This window comes from Muntiacus reevesi, chromosome 18, assembly GCF_963930625.1.
Source record: "Muntiacus reevesi chromosome 18, mMunRee1.1, whole genome shotgun sequence".
NCBI lineage: Eukaryota > Metazoa > Chordata > Mammalia > Artiodactyla > Cervidae > Muntiacus > Muntiacus reevesi.
The window spans coordinates 26,631,033-26,649,556 of record NC_089266.1 but is presented as its reverse complement, the minus strand read 5'-3'; the positions used below and the strand labels follow the sequence as shown (position 1 = coordinate 26,649,556).

The 18,524-nt window shown below is 38.1% G+C and overlaps 1 protein-coding gene and 1 pseudogene across 3 annotated transcripts in view; one reads left to right on the top strand and one right to left on the bottom strand.

Moving 5' to 3' along the window:
- The window catches only part of SPAG9 (sperm associated antigen 9), a 153,843-nt gene that overhangs the window by 41,308 nt on the left and 94,011 nt on the right, over positions 1-18,524 (top strand). The window lies entirely within an intron of this gene.
- On the bottom strand, positions 13,177-13,469 carry LOC136149159 (leydig cell tumor 10 kDa protein homolog pseudogene; annotated as a pseudogene).

The window sequence follows — 18,524 nt, the reverse complement described above, 5'->3', positions numbered from 1 at the left end:
TATTGCTTCTGCTTCATTAGGTGTAATACCTGTGTGGCCTTCAGATCTGTTTTATGTTTTATTATCTGTATTTGGATTGTTTGATTTCTGTAGACATGTTGTTGATTGAGAAACTTAAGGTTGAAGTTCATAATTAATATCTAGAATAAAGTTTCATGGAAAATTAATTTTATGAGTAAGAGTTAAAGGATTGATGTTGATTTAGCTTAGAGAACAGAATAAACATGAATGGTTTGGTTCTTCTTTACTAAAGAGTTGAGTAAGGAAGATACCAAGTTGTTTTTCTATAAATTTGGAAGATTAAATCAGAGAAAATGAACTTGCTGTTTTTGGTTGATCATGAGGATGTAGTTCTTGATCATGAAGATGATAACATAGGAATATGTGCTGAGGGAAAACATGGATCCTCCCTACAAAGAGACTCTAGGTGGCATATAATATCTGTTTGAAAAATCTTTTGTTGAAGGTTAGGGACATGGCGAAGGACTTAATTGGCAGAGCAGAGGTTTTAATTTCTGTTTTGATGTGGTTGTGTCTGATTTGTTTGCTCTCGAGCATTTGATTCTTGCTTACCTGTTGAGACGTTTAATGCTAAATTGTTCAAGGAAAGCTTCTGAAAGACCAATGTCTGTCTTCTGAGGCCAAGTAACAGTTGGATTATCTGCCTTCCTTGAATAGTAAGAATTGATGATTCCTTTTGAGAAGGCAAATAATGAGTTGGATATGGAGTTCTAGCAGGTCTGTTTCTCTTTCTTCCCCCCATAGGCCTATCAGCAGTCTGATGGGGCAGAAGACAACAGATGGAAAAGGTGTTCCAAACTTGGCAAAGGCCATCAATCTAAGGAGGTAAGCTCTGATTTTGAGCAGGTAGAGCAGGTGGCTCTTCCTGCCTTAATCATATCCTCTTGCTCTTTGGAAAGATGAATGGAAAGAAAGAGCAATTAAAATGAGGCTAAAGTATCTTCATTAGCTATTCTAAGGGAAACATTTTGAATTAATCTTTTGATCCTTCTCTTATCTTTCCCCCGTTCCTCCTTTTTGTTTTTTGATTTTTTAATACCTTGATTTGTTTTATTTTTTTCTCCCATTGAATATTAACAGCTTAAAAATTGGCAGATTAGTTATCTGTTGTTTTGGGATAGGAAGAATGAATAGAATCTTGTTTATTTCAAGTTAATCTCAGCTTGTGGCTAGTTTGAGTAAAATGATATGATTTTAGGATTTTTCCTGAGATTATTTTGAAGTTTGGATTCACATGAGAACTATTAGACAAGAAACAATCTTTTCTTGTTTAAGATTGTTCTTCATATCTTCAGATATGATACAACAGTATAGGTATAGGTTAAGTTTATGATACTTGAGATTTTGGGGGTTGTCTACCATCTTTGCCCAGATGGGCCTTTCTTTCCCACTTTCCCATCCCTTCTACTTCTCTTTTCATTTCTTTACTGATTACTTAATGGCATTCAGGACTTTGAAGATATGGCTCTTCCCAACATTTAAAGGTACTTTCAGTTAAACACTATACCATCTCATGTGACTTAGGCCTTGAGAAAACCGAGTCCATTGACTATGCTGTTGTGCTGATCTAAGTAGTATTTTAAGAAAAGAGTAAAAGATTCTTAATTCTATATGATCTTGTGGGTTAACTCATATCTAAAAATATAGTATTGATTTTCACAATCATAGTACAGATAAACAAAACATGAAATGTGGGAAGCCATAGATAGTTTCTGTCAAGATACTTGCTGGAAATGTTAGGTTGGAGAAAATAATGGCCAAAATAATATTCAGAAAATCATCCAGAATAACAAAGACATAAACTATTCTTTAGCACCATGGGATGACACACTTTTGATAATTTAGAATGCCTTTTAAGAGATTTTTAATGCATGTTTGTGAGCTAATGTATGAATTAAGGCAACTCTAGTTAGTTGCTGTAGCAAACAAACCATAAAAGACGTATATAATGACTCAGATGTTATATGTTATTTTTTGTTCTTGTGAAATTTATTTGCTGTGCCATATTACCCAAACCAGGGGTTAAACTCAGGCCATGGTACTGGCAGTGTTGAGTCCTAACTCTTGGACTGCCCAGGAATTCTTTCCCCATATGAAATTTAAATTGTTTCTAATACATGTCCTTTGAAGACATAGACCCTTTCCAATTTTGCTCCAAGTTTGTCATACCTACATTGAGTTGGAGGAAGAGGGAAAGAGCATGGAGGATTCTATGTGGAAGGTTTTTATTGGACCAGGCCTAGGAGTAACACACATAGCTTTTGCTTCTCCTGGCTGTATAACTCAGAAGCTCACTTAGAGCAGCTAAAATACGTAGTCTAGCCTTGTATCCCACAAAAAAGAGAAACTGCTTTGGGTAAAAATATCTGGCTAATCTTTCCTTTAGCCTAAAAGCCTTAGTAGATGGTACATGATTTTGCTCAAGTATTGAGGCAAGGGAGGGGATGTCCCTAAAGCTAAACAACCATCTGCCTGCCTATTCTTTCTACTGTGAGTAAGTAATCTGAGGAAGAGAAGGTGAGCAAACTTTAATGAAAATAGAGCATTTATGATTTGTACTCTCATCTGATTCCCCCCCCCCCATTTATTTTTATTAGTTGGCAGCTAATTACTTTACAATATTGTAGTGGTTTTTGCCATACATTGACATGAATCAGCCATGGATTTACATGTGTTCCCCATCCCGATCCCCCCTCACTCCTCCCTCTCCACCCGATCCCTCTGGGTCTTCCCAGTGCACCAGCCCTAAGCATTTGTCTCATGCATCCAACCTGGGCTGGTGATCTGTTTCACACTTGATAATGTACATGTTTCGATGCTGTTCTCTTGAAACATCCCACCCTTGCCTTCTCCCACAGAGTCCAAAAGTCTGTTCTGTACATCTGTGTCTCTTTTTCTGTTTTGCATATAGAATTATCATTGCCATTTTTCTAAATTCCATATGTATGCGTTAGTATACTGTATTGGTCTTTATCTTTCTGGCTTACTTCACTCTGTATAATGGGCTCCAGTTTCATCCATCTCATTAGAACTGATTCAAATGAATTCTTTTTAATGGCCGAGTAATATTCCATTGTGTATATGTACCACAGCTTCCTTATCCATTCGTCTGCTGATGGGCATCTAGGTTGCTTCCATGTCCTGGCTATTATAAACAGGGCTGCAATGAACATTGGGGTGCACATGTCTCTTTCAGATCTGGTTTCCTCGGTGTGTTTGCCCAGAAGTGGGATTGCTGGGTCATATGGCAGTTCTATTTCCAGTTTTTTAAGAAATCTCCACACAGTTCTCCATAGCGGCTATACTAGTTTGCATTCCCACCAACAGTGTCAGAGGGTTCCCTTTTCTCCACACCCTCTCCTACGTTTATTGCTTGTAGACTTTTGGATAGCAGCCATCCTGACTGGCATATAATGGTACCTCATTGTGGTTTTGATTTGCATTTCTCTGATAATGAGTGATGTTGAGCATCTTTTCATGTGTTTGTTAGCCATCTGTATGTCTTCTTTGGAGAAATGTCTGTTTAGTTCTTTGGCCCATTTTTTGATTGGGTCATTTATTTTTCTGGAATTGAGCTGCAGGAGTTGCTTGTATATTTTTGAGATTAATCCTTTGTCTGTTGCTTCATTTGCTATTATTTTCTCCCAATTTGAGGGCTGTCTTTTCACCTTACTTATAGTTTCCTTTGTTGTGCAAAAGCTTTTAAGTTTCATTAGGTCCCATTTGTTTATTTTTGCTTTTATTTCCAATATTGTGGGAGGTGGGTCATAGAGGATCCTGCTGTGATTTATGTCAGAGAGTGTTTTGCCTATTCATCTGATTTTTTAATAACTTCAGAGTTACTGTGGTTTAATTTTTATTGTCACTTTAAAACTTTTAGCTGGATATTCATTCATTTATTCAACAAACACTAAGTGTTGAGATTTTCTTTTTTGTTCCCTAACTTTTCCTTTAAAAAAAAAATAAGTTACTATTAAATTGCGATACAATTTCTTGATACCTATGGTAAAGGATAAACTTTGAATGACACTCCTTGCCCCTTTAAAAAAAATGTAATTTATGTAGCATAAAATCCACCATTTTAGAGTATAGAATTCAATGGTCTTAGTATAATCATAAATTGTACAACCATCATCATATCTAATTCTCCAGAACATTTTCATCATTCCAAAAGGAAGACCGTACCTTATAGTACTCATTATTTCTGGCTTTCCCCAGCCTCTAGTAATGTCCTGTGGTATCTATGGTACTGTGATCTCTATGAAGTTGCCTATTCTGTACATTTCATGTAAATGAAATCATACAATATATGGTCTTTTATGAGTTTCTTTCACTTAGCATAAAATTCATCCATGTTGTAGTGTTATTGTTATTTAATTCCTTTTTAAGGGTGAATAATATTCCATATGGATATAATACATTTTATGACTACCCTCCTACCTTTAATTGTCTGTTTATCATGCTAAACAGACAGTTGGTTCTCAGTCTCAGAACTAGAAGCAATCAAAAGTCTTCCTTGGCTGTCTGAAGTTCTACCTAGTTTTGTATAGTTGAAAGAAGATATTCCTTGAGATTCTCATTGGCATCCTGACTTGTTTAGTTACTAGTTCATAAATGGGGAAGTAGATATCTCAATATTTGTACTGTCTTTGAATCATATTCTTTTGAATATGGTTGTCTAAGGTAGCAGGTAATAAATTAGTGTTCTTGTTTTGATTTGTATAATAAATACATCTGGTTGTAACTATACAAAAGAAAAAACTTACTTAATTTTAATGGGCTAGAGAAACAATTTAAGTGCCTCAAATAAGTAGACTCTTAAGTAGTCGTACTGGAGTGGAGAGGAGGATGATACTTAATGCTAGAGAAACTGATTACCATTTCATTAATTTTATTTATTTTGAAGTATAATTGACTTAAAATATTACATTGGTTATAATATAATGATTTGACAATTTTTATATATCACAAAAATCTCTTCCCTCTGGCAAGCAGTAGTTTGTTTTCTGAGTCTATGTATTTTGTTATATTTCTTTTTTTAATCTCACAAATAAGTGAGGTCATCAGATACTTGTCTTTATCTATTTCACTTAGGGTGATATTCTCTCAGGTTCATGCATGTTGTCTGAAAGGGCAAGATTTCATTTTTTCTGTGGCTGGACAGTAAGTTTTATTTATTTATGGCTGTGCTGTGTCTTTATTGCTGCATGGGCTTTTTTCTAATTGTGGAGAGTAGAGACTATTCTCTAGTTGTGGTGCACAGGCTCCTTTTTGTGGTGACTTCTCTTGTTGCGGAGCATGGGCCCTAGGGTGTGTGGGCTTCAGTAGTTGCAGCACATAGGCTTAGTAGTTATAGCTCCTGAGCACAGGCTCTAGAGCACAGGCTCAGGAGTTGTGGTGCGGGGCTTAGTTGCTCTTCAGTGTGTGATATCTTTCTGGACCAAGAATCAAATCTGTGTCTCTTGCATTGACAGGCAGATTCTTTACAATTGAGCCCCCAGGGAAGCCTCCATATCTTCTTTATCTATTCATCTGTCAATGGACACGTAGGTTGCTTCTGTATCTTAGCTATTATATATAATGCTGCTATGGTACATATATATTTTTGAATTAGTGTTTTTATTTTCTTTGGATAAATACCCAGAAGTGAATTCCTGGATTGTATGGTGGTTCTGTTTTTTATTTTTTAAGGAATCTCCATACTGTTTTCTATAGTGGCTGTAGCAATTTAACATTCCCACCAATAGTGCACAAGTGTTCTCTTTTCTCCACATTCTTTCCAATACTTGTTATTTCTTGTCTTTTTGATAATAGTCATTCTCACAGGTATGAGATGATGTCTCATTGTGGTTTTGACTTGCTTTTCTGTGATAATTAGTGATGATGAGCATCTTCTCATATGCTTGCTGGCCATCAGTATGTCTTCTTTGGAAAAATGTTCAGGTCTTCTGCTCATTTTTTAATCAGATTATTATTTTTTTTAAGTAATTGTGTTATATGAGTTTTTTATGTGTTTTGGATATTAACCCCTATCCAACATATCATTTGCAAATATCTTCTTCCATCTAGTAGCTTACCTTTTTGTTTTGTTGATGGCTTCATTTGCTCTGCATAAGTTTTTTAGCTGGATATGTCCTTACTCATTTATTCGTGCTTTTATTGCCTTTGCCTGAAGAGATAGATTAAAACAAAAAAATTACTAAGCCCAATGTCAGAGTGCATATTGCCTATGTTTTATTCTAGGAGTTTTATGGTTTCATGTTTTACATTTTAGTCTTCAGTCCATTTTGAGTTTATTTTTGTATATGAGGTAATAAAATGGTCCAGTTTCATTCTTTTACATGTAACTGTCCAGTTTTCCCAGTGTTGTTTATTGAAGATACTGTCTTTCTCCCAGTATATATTCTTGCCTCCTTTATCATAGATTAATTAACCATATAAGTATTGATTCATTTCTGGGCTTTTATTCTGTTCCATTGATATATGTGTTTATTTTTGTGTAAGTACCATACTGTTTTGATTACTGTAGCTTTGTTATATAGTTTAAAGTCAGGGAACGTTTTACCTTAGTGTTGTTCTTTGTCAAGATTGCTTTGGCTTTTTGAGAATTTCTGTGGTTCCATAAAAGCTTTAGGATTATTTGTCCTAGACTGCTCAATAGGTAAAGAATCTCAGGTAAAGTAAGCTCCAGGAGTTGGTGATGGACAGGGAAGCCTGGTGTGCTGCAGTCCATGGGGTCACAGAGTTGCACACGACTGAGCAACTGAACTGAACTGATGATGTTAGCTGTGACTTTGTCATATATAGCCATTGTTTTGTTGAGGTACATTTCTTCTGTTCCCATTTTGTTGAGAGGTTTTCTTTTTATCATAACTGGATGAATTTTGTCATGCTTTTCCTGTTTTCCTGCATCTTTTGAATTGTGTGATCATGTGTTTTTATTCTTGATTTTTGTTAACGTGGTATATTGAATGATATACCACATTCGCTCATATTGAACCATCCTTGTATCCCTGGGAAAAATCCCACTTGAGCATTGTGCGTGATTCTTTTGTTGTCTTGTAGAATTTTGTTTGCTCATATTTTGTTGGGGGTTTTTACATCTATTGTTCATCAGGGATATTGGTCTGTAATTTTAATATTTTGTGTGTGGTGTTTTTGTTTGTTTTGGTATCAGAGTAACCCTGGCCTCATGGGTTTAAATATATTCCTTTCTCTTTAATTTTTTACAGTAGTTTGAGAAAGATAGGTATTAACTCTTCTTTAAATGTTTGGTAAAATCCCCCCTGGTAGTCTTCTGCTTCTGACCTTTTGTTTGTTGGAAGTTTTTTCTTTTTTTATTTATTACTGATTCAATTTCTCTACTAGTAATCTGTTTAAATTTCCTAATTTTTCCTGATTTAGTCTTGGAAGATTGTTTGTTTCTAGGAGTTTATCTCTTTCTTATAAATTGCCTAATTTGTTGGCGTATAATTGTTTGTAGTAGTCACTTTTGACTGTTTGCCTTTCTGTGGAATCTGTTGTAACTTCTCTTTCATTTCTGATTTTATTTGGACCCTCTTATTTTTTTTTTCTTGAGTTTGACTAAAGATTTATTAAAGTTATCTTTTTTTTTCTATTTTGTTAAGACTCTGTTTCACTTAGGAGAAGGCAATACCTTCTCCTGTACCCCACTCCAGTACTCTTGCCTGGAAAGTCCCAAGGATGGAGGAGCCTGGTGGGCTGCGGTCTATGGGGTTGTTAAGAGTTGGACACGACTGAGTGACTTCACTTTCACTTTTCACTTTCATGCATTGGAGAAGGAAATGGTAACCCACTCCAGTGTTCTTGCCTGGAGAATCCCAGGGATGGGGGAACCTGGTGGGCTGACGTCTGTGGGGTCACACAGAGTCAGACATGACTGAAGTGACTTAGCAGCAGCTATTTCACTTATTGCCACTCTAATCTTGATTAATTTCCTTCTTTCTGTTAACATTGGGTTTCGTTTTTCTTTTCCTAGTTCCTTTAGGTGTAAGGTTAGATGGTTTATTTGAGATTTTTCTTGTTTCTTGAATTTCCCTCTTAGAACTGCTTTTGATGTGTTCTGTAGATTTTGGAACATTATGTTTCCATTTTCATTTGTTGTAAGGTATTTTTTGACTTCCTCTTTGATTTCTTCATTTGACCCATTGGTTGCTTAGTAGCATGTTTACTTTCTATATATCTATTTTTTGTGGTTTTTTCATGTGGTTGATTTCAAGTCTCGTAGTGTTGTGGTTTGAAAAGGTGCTTGATATGATTTCAGTATTCTTAAATTTATTGAGACTTGTTTTGTGGCCTAGCGTGTGATCTGTTTTGGAGGATGTTTCATGTACATTTGAAATGGATCATAACTCCTCCTCAAAGAGGACTGCACAGTGTTTGCTGCTTTTGGATGGAATGTTCTTAAAAAGCATAGTTATAGATGAGAGACAAAATCAGGATACAATAGTGAATGTATCAGACTAATTCAATTCAGTTCAGTTCAGTCACTCAGTTGTGTCCGACTGTTTGCGACCCCATGAATTGCAGCACGCTAGGCCTCCCTGTCCATCACCAACTCCCAGAGTCTACCCAAAGCCATGTCCATCGAGTTGGTGATGCCATCCAGCCATCTCATCCTCTGTTGTCCCCAACTGGCTGATATAAAATACAGTCAATTTACATTTTTAGATGAATATGTTCTACTTTTCCCCTGGATCTTTTTTCTGCCTTAAGAAATAAAACTGGTTGTGTTAAATAGTGTATCAGGTAAAATAGATTTGTACAAAAAACTGAGTGAGAGGTTTGTTTAAGTGTACTTGTGATTTATTTTGTATTAAAAACAGTGAAAATATGAAAATCATCTGTCAGCCTAAAAGCCTGTAATATGCAGCGGTACTAACTGAAAATATCTTTGTATTTTGAGAAAATTAACTTTTGTGCTTAGGTGAGATGATGAGTATTTAAGACTTATAGTTTTAAGATTGCAGACTTATGAAAATACTAGGAATATACTGTGGTGCATCCATACAGTGGAATATTATTCAGTGCTGAAAAGCAGTGATATATTAAGACATGAAAACACTAATAGATATTACAGAGTAACCACTAATAGATATTACAGAGTAAAAGAAGCCAATCTAAAATGGTTACATACATTAAAAGATTTGATGGATGAAATGGATAGTGAGAGGGAGGAAGGCAGAGATGAATAGAGGATTTTTAAGGCAGTGAAACTACTCTGTATGAAACTTTAATAATGGTGGATGTGCATGTGTGCATGCTCAGTTGCTCAGTCATGTCTGACTCTTCACGACCCCATGGACTGCAGCCCGCCAGGTTCCTCTGTCCATGGGATTTTACAGAGAACAATACTGGAGTGGGTTGCCATTTCCTCCTCCAGGGGATCTTCCCAACCCAGGGATCGAACCCATATCTCCTATGTCTCCTGCATTGGCAGGTGGATTCTTTACCACTGAGCCACCTGGGAAACCCTATAATGGTGGATACATGTCATTATATATTTGTCCATATTTGTAGAATATTCAGTACCAACACTTAATCCTGAGGTAAACTTTGGGTTTTTGGTAAATTTTGGTTTGGGTAATTATGATGTGTCAGGTAGGTTCATTGACTGTCATATATGTACCACAAAGATGTCGGATGTAGATAGGAGGGAAAGCTCTGGGTGTGTGGGGGTAGGGATATGTGAAAAACTGTACTTTTCTCTTGGCTTTGCTGTGAACCTAAAACTGCTCAAAAAAATAGAATCTATTAAAAAAATAACAGAGTAAGAGGCAAGTCCCTGATAGCTCAGTTAGTAAAGAATCTGCCTGAAATGCAGGATACCCCAGGTTAATTCCTGGGTTGGGAAGATCTGCTGCAGAAGGGATAGGCTACCCATTCCAGTATTCTTGGGCTTCACTTGTGGCTCAGCTAGAAAAGAATCTGCCTGCAATGGAGGAGACCTGGGTTCAATCCCTGGTTTGCGAACACCCCCTGGAGAATGAAAAGGCTACCCATACCAGTATTCTGGCCTGGAGAATTCCATGGACTGTACAGTCCATGGGGTCTCAAAGAGTTGGACATGACTGAGCGGCTTTCACTTCACTTCACTTCAAGAGGCAAGTCACGTATAACTATGTGTAGTTTGCATATACTAAATGCCTTGTTTTATGTCATATAGGGTTGCTAAAAAATAATACATACATAGACAATTTCTATGAGATTAGTAAATATAATGTGAAAGGATTGATAAGAGAATGGGTTGAAAGGTTTTTTTTTGTGGGGGGTTGAAAGTTTATGAAGTTTATTTATGCGTCAAAAGTAAGAATATGACGCTAAATGAAAATAAGTGAAATGTAAGTTTAATGACTTAAAAAGCCGTGCGTGGAAAGGTTAAGTAATTATCAATAGAAACAATCCAAAATGCTTTAAGGGGACAGAGTGATTAATAGAAATTTAAGAACTTTTTGTAAATAAGCCTCAGCCACTTTGAATAATGATCATGCTCATTTAGGTAAGTAGAGGAAATTTTTGGCGATTAGTGGTATTTTGGGGCTTTATGTTTCCATTTCCACATTCTTGCTATTAAGTAGTACATCACAACAAAGCAACCCAAACCAGTATCAGCTAGCAAGCTGCTATAAACAGGACTTGTTTCTTTAAGCTGCAAGCCCAGCTCTCTGTCCCTAGTCACTTGATAAACATCTTGTAAGAAAGCTCCTCTCCATGGTTATCTTAATGATGTTTAGTCTTGTATTATTAATCTGCCAGGGCTGCCATAACAAAATACCACAGACTAAGTGGCTTACATTGCAGAATTTTGTACACTTCTTCTTTTTTTTTTTTTTAAATTTTTCTTTCTTCCTTTCTTTCTTTGTCTTGACTGTGTCAGGTCTTAGTTGTGGCACACAAGATCTTCAGTCTTCACTGTGGCATGTGAGATAGTTAGTTGTGTCATACAAGATGTTTAGTTGAGGCACAAGAACTCTTAGTTGTCGCTTGTGGGATCCAGTTCTCTGACCAGGGATCGAACCTGGGCCCCCTGTGTTGGAAGCGCAAAGTCTTAGCCACTGGACCACTAAGGAAATCCCCTCTGACAGTTCTAAAGGCTGGAAAGTTCTGACAGGTTTGGTTTCTTCTGAGACCGCAGTCTCTTGCTTATAGATGGTCACCATCTCTGTGTGTGACCTTTTCTCTGTGCGTGTGTAGGGAGAAAGAACTCTGTTACCTCTTCCTCTTCAGAATGGACATCAGTCCAATTCAATTAGGACCCCATCTTTATGATTTCATTTAACCTTCATTACCTTTTTATTTTATTTTTATTTGTTTGTCCATACTGTGTGGCTTGCAAGATTTTAATTCTACCAGCAATTGAACCCAAGCCAGAGCAATGAAAATGCTGAGTCCTAGCCACTGAACCACCAGTGAATTCTCCTTAATTGCCTTTTTAAGTCCTGTCTACAAGCAGAGTTACATTGATTAGGGGTTCAGCGTATGAACTTGGGCAGGACACAATCAGTCTCTAACAGTTGGGTCAGGAGACAGTAATTCTCCATGGGAGCAAAAGTGGTGTGGCTTGATAACATCTGATCCTGAAGGGTCTTGCGGGCCATAATACAGGCTCCCTCCCTCTTCTTTACTTTCTTTTGTTCTGTCACAGGAAGTTGTTGAAGGGTTTTGAGCAGTCAGTATCTGACTCTAGGCCACAGATTTAAGAATACAGAGGAGCAAAGACTAGAGCAGAGATACTAGTCAGAAGATAGTAGTAATAATAATCCAGGCATGAGATGATGTCTTAGATCAAAGTGGGGGTAATAGAAATGGTAAAAGGTTGTCAGATTCACGATTTGTTCTGAAGGCAAAATGGACAGAATTTGCTGATGGAATGTAATGTGGGAAAAGAGAAGAGCAAAATTAGGCAAAATTTTTGCCTAAGAAAATTATGGGAAAGAGCAGATTTGGGAGAGAAAAATCAGTATGTTTTGACTTTGTAGACGTTATACTATACATAATCTTTTGTTTCAGAATTTCAGATATAGCAATAATATTCAACATCCTTCTTTTAAGTTCTAGGCACTATTCCACGTCAGTGCTTATGGATAATGATGCATTCATTTTAACAGTGGCTTCCCAGGTGTTGCTAGTGGTAAAAAATCTGCTTGCCAGTGCAGGAGACACAAGAGAAGAGGGTTTGATCCGTGGGTAAAGGGAAGATCCACTGGAGTAGGAAGTGGCAACCCACTCCAATATTCTTTGTTGGAAAATTCCACTAACAGAAGAGTGAATGCTTATGAATAATACTGCATTCATTTTAACAGTACCTTTAATTGTTGTGTTAAAAACACATATGCCAGAATTCTGCAGTGATAAGAGAACAATCTGTGTGATTTCAGTACCATTGGACTGTGAAACTTTGGCACCTTGTTTTATATCCCTACATATGTTCCAGTGTCTCCTGCTCTATGGTCTTGGGAACTTGAATAGAATTTGTGTCCTGCTTTTGTGTGAAAATTGTATGTTTTTTTTTTGAAAGCGCTTCTGGTTTAATCAGCATTTTGACTCTACAAGGTGGTGTCACTGTCTGTCCTGCGGATGGGAAGGTGGCTCCCTAGGCTGTCTGGCTTGTCCCCGGCAGACGGGAAGACACAGGGATATCCGTGGAGGGCAAGCAGGCAAGTCACCCCAGGTAGGAAGAAAGAAAAGACTCGCCCCCAGGCTGGAGGTGCAGGAGCATGGCTCCTGGGCGCGTGGCTCGTGTGTAAACTAGGGCTGGCCGGGCGGTCCGGGCCCCTGGCCTGATGCCCCAGCATGGCCTGCTCACAGGAGCATGTGACTCTGGAAGGAAGGACAAAGTCAGGTGCCTCACTCCAAGTTATCCAGACAGGATGCGGGAGGGGGTAGTGGGAACACAAGAAGTTGGTGAAGACATCCCCCTGGCCTTGGCCTGTGCTGAGACCTTGGCACCTGGAAAGCCAGCCAGTCTGTGTGCTTTTGACCTGCTACTCATCGGCTCATGGGCCAGATCCCTGGTCAAGTTCGAGGTGCAGTTCAAGTCTTTGGAGAGCACAGTTCCTCTTTCCCGTGGGGTTACCCGCACAGGCCTGAGCACAGAGGAGGGGGCTGCAGTGATGGTCCCTGCTGGGGCACATCTTAGGCAGGCATCTTGGTGGAGGCGGAGGCCTCCTTCTTCTTGGTGCTGGCCTTCAAAAGCACCAGCTTTTTGGGCAGGCTGGTGCTGGCTTTCGTCACCACGTCATGTTCAGTCTTCTTCCGGATCCCAACCTCCAGTTTCTTCTTGAGCTGCTGCTGCTGCACAGTGCGTGCCTTCTTGGGTGCGATAATGCGACCGCCCTTCCTCGGGCCCGGTTCCGTGCTGAGGCCGCCTCTGCCACCTTGCTCTTCGCTGGCTTTTGCGCCTGGAACTTGCGCTGCCCCTGCGCCATGATCAGGCATGCATCAGAAGAGAGCTGTGAAAATTGTATAAATTTTAATTATGTTGAATTGGTCCATAGTGCTTTTCAGGTCTACTATATCCTTCTACTTTTCTGTCTGTTCATTCTATTAATTTTTGAGAGTTTAATATTGAAAATCCAATTTAAAATCTTATTTACTTAAAAAATAATTCTAATATATAATGTAACTGTAATTTTGTTCTGTAATTTTTTTCTTATTCTGTAATTTTTAAGTTTCCTGTAAATGTTATACTTTCATAATTTAAAAAATAGAAAAGAAAGAGAAAAAGCACATGTGCCAGGTTCTGTTCTATGCCCTTTCAAATATTAGCTCTTCCTTAATCCTGATAACCAACTCTGATATATTATTATTATTCCTCAACTAGAGGTCCAGAGAGGTTAATATACCTGATATAACATAACTTGGAAGTAGCTTAGTTACTACATTGTAGTCTATCATATGACTATGATAATTTACTTTGCCAACCAATTAATGACATTTGGGAAGGGAATTCCAAATTAATTAGGTAAACTAAGATTTTTACTTGGAGCTTCAATGTCAAAAATCTCAAAAATTAATAGAATGAATAGATAGAAAAGTAGAAGGATATAGTAGACCTGAAAAGCACTATGGACAAAAGCACGTAGAATATTCATTTTCATATCTTTGGTCATCAAGTGTATTTCCATAGGATAAATAAGAGTAGTAACAGTGGGTCAGATTATACACATTGCTTATTTTAATACCTATCACCAACATGATGTTCAAAAGTGTAATTCCAATTTATTTTCCAATGATGGCAATCATTTTTTATTTCTTTTTATATTTCCCCAGTCTGGTGATATTTTTGCTCATCTCCCTATACATTTTAATGATGAATCAGCACAGCTATTTGTTATGGTTCTGAGTAGTTTGTTTAAATCCTGCGCTATATATAGAGTTTATAGGAGTTGTTGGAGAACATAAAGCATGAGTATTTAGCCATGGAAAAGTGCTCTTGTGAAGGAGGCACTTGTCGTGTTTGGATCAGATGGGATGGAGCTGTATACACAGTAAATTCATCAGATCAAAACTCCTCCCCAAGGGGACTGCACAATCAGGATAAAAGAGTGAATGCATCAGACTAATAGACTTATGTAAAACAGTCAATTTACATTTATCCTAACTTCTAGCACAGTGCTTTGCTAGCATGTGAGATGAGTGCAGTTGTGCGATAGTTTGAGCATTCTTTGGCATAGCCTTTCTTTGGGATTAGGGTGTAAACTGACCTTTTCCAGTCCTTTGGCCACAGCTGAGTTTTCCAAATTTGCTTAAATATTGAGTGCAGCAGTTTCACAGCATCATCTTTTAGGATTTGAAATAGCTCAACTGGAATTCCATCACCCCTACTAGCTTTGTTTGTAGTGATGCTTCCTAAGGCCCACTTGACTTCACATTCCAGGATGTCTGGCTCTAGGTGAGTGACCACACCATTGTGGTTATCTGGGTCATGAAGATCTTTTTTGTATAGTTCTTCTGTGTATTCTTGCCACGTCTTCTTAATATCTTCTGCTTCTGTTAGGTTCATACCATTTCTGTCCTTTATTGTGCCCATCTTTGCATGAAAATTTCCCTTGGTATTTCCAATTTTCTTGAAGAGATCTCTAGTGTTTCCCATTCTATTGTTTTCCTCTATTTCTTTGCGTTAATCACTAGGAAGGCTTCTTTTAATCTCTCCTTGCTATTCTTTGGAACTCTGCATTCAAATGGGTATATCTTTCCTTTTTTCCTTTGCCTTTAGTTTCTCTTCTTTTCTCAACTATTTGTAAGGCCTCCTCAGACAACCATTTTGCCTTTTTGCATTTCTTTTTCTTGGGGATGGTCTTGATCCCTGCCACCTGTACAGTGTCAAAACCTCCATCCATAGTTCTTCAGGCACCCTGTCTATCAGATCTAATACCTTGAATCTATTGGTCACTTCCTCAGTATAATCATAAGGGATTTGATTTAGGTCAGACTTGAATGATCTAGTGGTTTTCTCTGTTTTCTTCAATTTAAGTCTGAATTTGGCAATAAGGAGTTCATGATCTGAGCCACAGTCAGCTCCCAGTCTTGTTTTTGCTGACTGTATAGAGCTTCTCCATCTTTGGCTGCAAAGAATATAATGTCTGATTTTGGTGTTGGTCATCTGGTGGTGTGCATGTGTAGAGTCATCTCTTGTGTTGTTGGAAGAGGGTGTTTGCTATGACCAGTGCGTTCTCTTGGCAAAACTGTTAGCTTTTATCCTGCTTCATTTTGTACGCCAAGGCCAAACTTGCCTGTTACTCCAGGTATCTCTTGGCTTCCTACTTTTGCATTCCAGTTCCCAGCGATGAAAAGGACCTCTTTTTTTGGTGTTAGTTCTAGAAGTTCATGTAGGTCTCCTTAGAACCATTCAACTTCAGCTTCTTTGGCATTAGTGGTTGGGGCATAGACTTGCATTACTGTGATATTGAATGGTTTGCCTTGGAATCAAACAGAGATCATTCTGTCGTTTTTGAGATTGCATCCAAGTAATGCATTTGGACTCTTTAATTGACTATGATGGCTATTCCATCAAAATTCTCCAAGCTAGGCTTTAAGAGCATGTGAACTGTGAACTTCCAGATGTTCAGGCTGGATTTAGAAAAGGCAGAGGAACCAGAGATCAAATTGCCAACATCCGTTGGATCATTGAAAAAGTAAGAGAGTTCCAGAAAAACATCTACTTCTGCTTTATTGACTATACCAAAGCCTCTGACTGTGGATCACAACAAACTGTGGAAAATTCTTCAAGAGATGGGAATACCAGACCACCTGACCTGCCTCATGAGAAATCTGTATGCAGGTCAGGAAGCAACAGTTAGAACTGGACATGGAACAAAAGACTGGTTCCAGATCGGGAAAGTAGTACATCAAGGCTGTATATTATCACCATGCTTATTGAACTTCTATGCAGAGTACATCATGCGAAATGCCAGGCTGGATGAAGCACAAGCTGGAATCAAGGTTGCCGGGAGCAATATCAATAACCTCAGATACACAGATGACACCACCCTATGGCAGAAAATGAAGAAGAACTAAAGAGCCTCTTGATTAAAATGAAAGAGAAGAGTGAAACAGTTAGCTTAAAACTCAACATTCGGACAACTAAGATCTTGGCACCTGGTCCCATCACTCCATGGCAAATAGATGGGGAACAGTGGAAATGACGACAGACTTTATTTTTGGGGGGCTCCAAAATCACTGCAAATGGTGACTGCAGCCATGAAATTAAAAGACGCTTGCTCATTGGAAGAAAAGTTATGACAAACCTAGACAGCATATTAAAAAGCAGAGACCTTACTTTGCCAACAAAGGTCTGTCTAGACAAAGCTATGGTTTTCCAGTAGTTATGTATGGATGTGAGAGTTGGACTATAAAGAAAGCTGAGCACCAAAGAATTGATGCTTTTGAACTGTGGTGTTGGAAAAGACTCTTGAGAGTCTCTTGGACTTCAAGGAGATCCAACCAGTCCATCCTAAAGGAAATCAGTCCTGAATATTCATTAGAAGGACAGATGCCGAAACTGAAACTCCAATACTTTGGCCACCTGATGTGAAGAACTGATTTATTGGAAACGACCCTGATTCTCTGAAAAATTGAAGGCGGGAGGAGAAGGGGATGACAGAGGATGAGATGGTTGGATGGCATCACCGACTCAATGGGCATGAGTTTGAGTAAACTCCGGGAATTGGTGATGGACAGGGAGGCCTGGCGTGCTGTAGTCCTTGGGGTCACAAAGAGTCGGATACGACTGAATGACTGAACTGAACTAACACATTAGATTAGTTTTGGATTAGTTTATGTGCTCATTTGAAGTTTGTATTCTTTTGCTTCTCTTTGTTTTCCTTAGTATCCTGTTTGTGAGATTCCTCCATGATGTGCACAGCAATAATTTCTTCATTCTCATTATTGTATAGTATTCTAGTACATGAATATTTATACATTTTGCAGTTGATGGATATTTGGGTTGATTCCATATTGGAACGCAAATAGTGCTGCTCTGAGCATTGTTTTAAAATGCCTTTTGGTGGACACATATACATATATCATAGTAATGAGCTTGTTTTGTCATAGGAGTGGCAAATAATTCAACTTTATTAAATCTTGCCAAACAGTTTTCAAATTGCGTGTACTAGTTTATATTTCCACCATCAGTGTATGAAAGTTGTGTTTTTTTTAAAAAGTCTTTATTGAATTCATTACATTATTGCTCCTGTTTTCTGATTTTGGTTTTTGGCCGGGAGGCATGTGGGATCTTAGCTCCCTGACTGGGGTTTGAAACCCTCCCATGCACACCCCCCCACATCCCTCCCCCTGCAAGGTGAAATCCCAACCACCGGACCACCAGGGAAGTCCCTGTATGAAAGCTTCTTACCAGAACTTGTTCCTTACCAACACTTTTTATTTTAGCTCTTCTGACAGGTATATAGTGGTTTTGCATTTTAGTGTTATTTAGTTATTTATTTTTGGCTGTGTTGCCGGGCTTGTGGGATCTTTGTTCCCTGACCAGGGTTCAAACTCAGGCCCTTGACAGTGAGAGTGCATAGTCCTAAGCACTGGACTACCAGGGCATTACCACATTTTGGTTTTGATATGTATTTTATCAATCATGATTAATTAATTTGGGTACATATTTTACATGGCAGTTTGATACTTTTGAATTATAGTACCTGTGATTAGGTTCTTTCCAGAAGAGAGAGTTTTTTGTTTCAAGTAATAAAGAAGCACTGTCTATAGTTTTTTCCCCCCAAAGTGAAAATTTTAAGTAGGTTCCAATATATAAAGCAAATTAAAAGAAGTACTTCTTGAGAGGCAGAATGCCATGATAAATAAAGGAAGATTCTGGACCTAGTCTCATCCATTAGGAGTTGTAATTCTGCCATTTACTAGTTTTGTGAATTTGGGCAAGTTACTTAACCATTTACTTCAGTTTTCTTATCCCTAAAATGAAATGTAATGAAGTTTCATCATAAAGTTAATGTCAGGGTCAAGTTAGGTTTTTA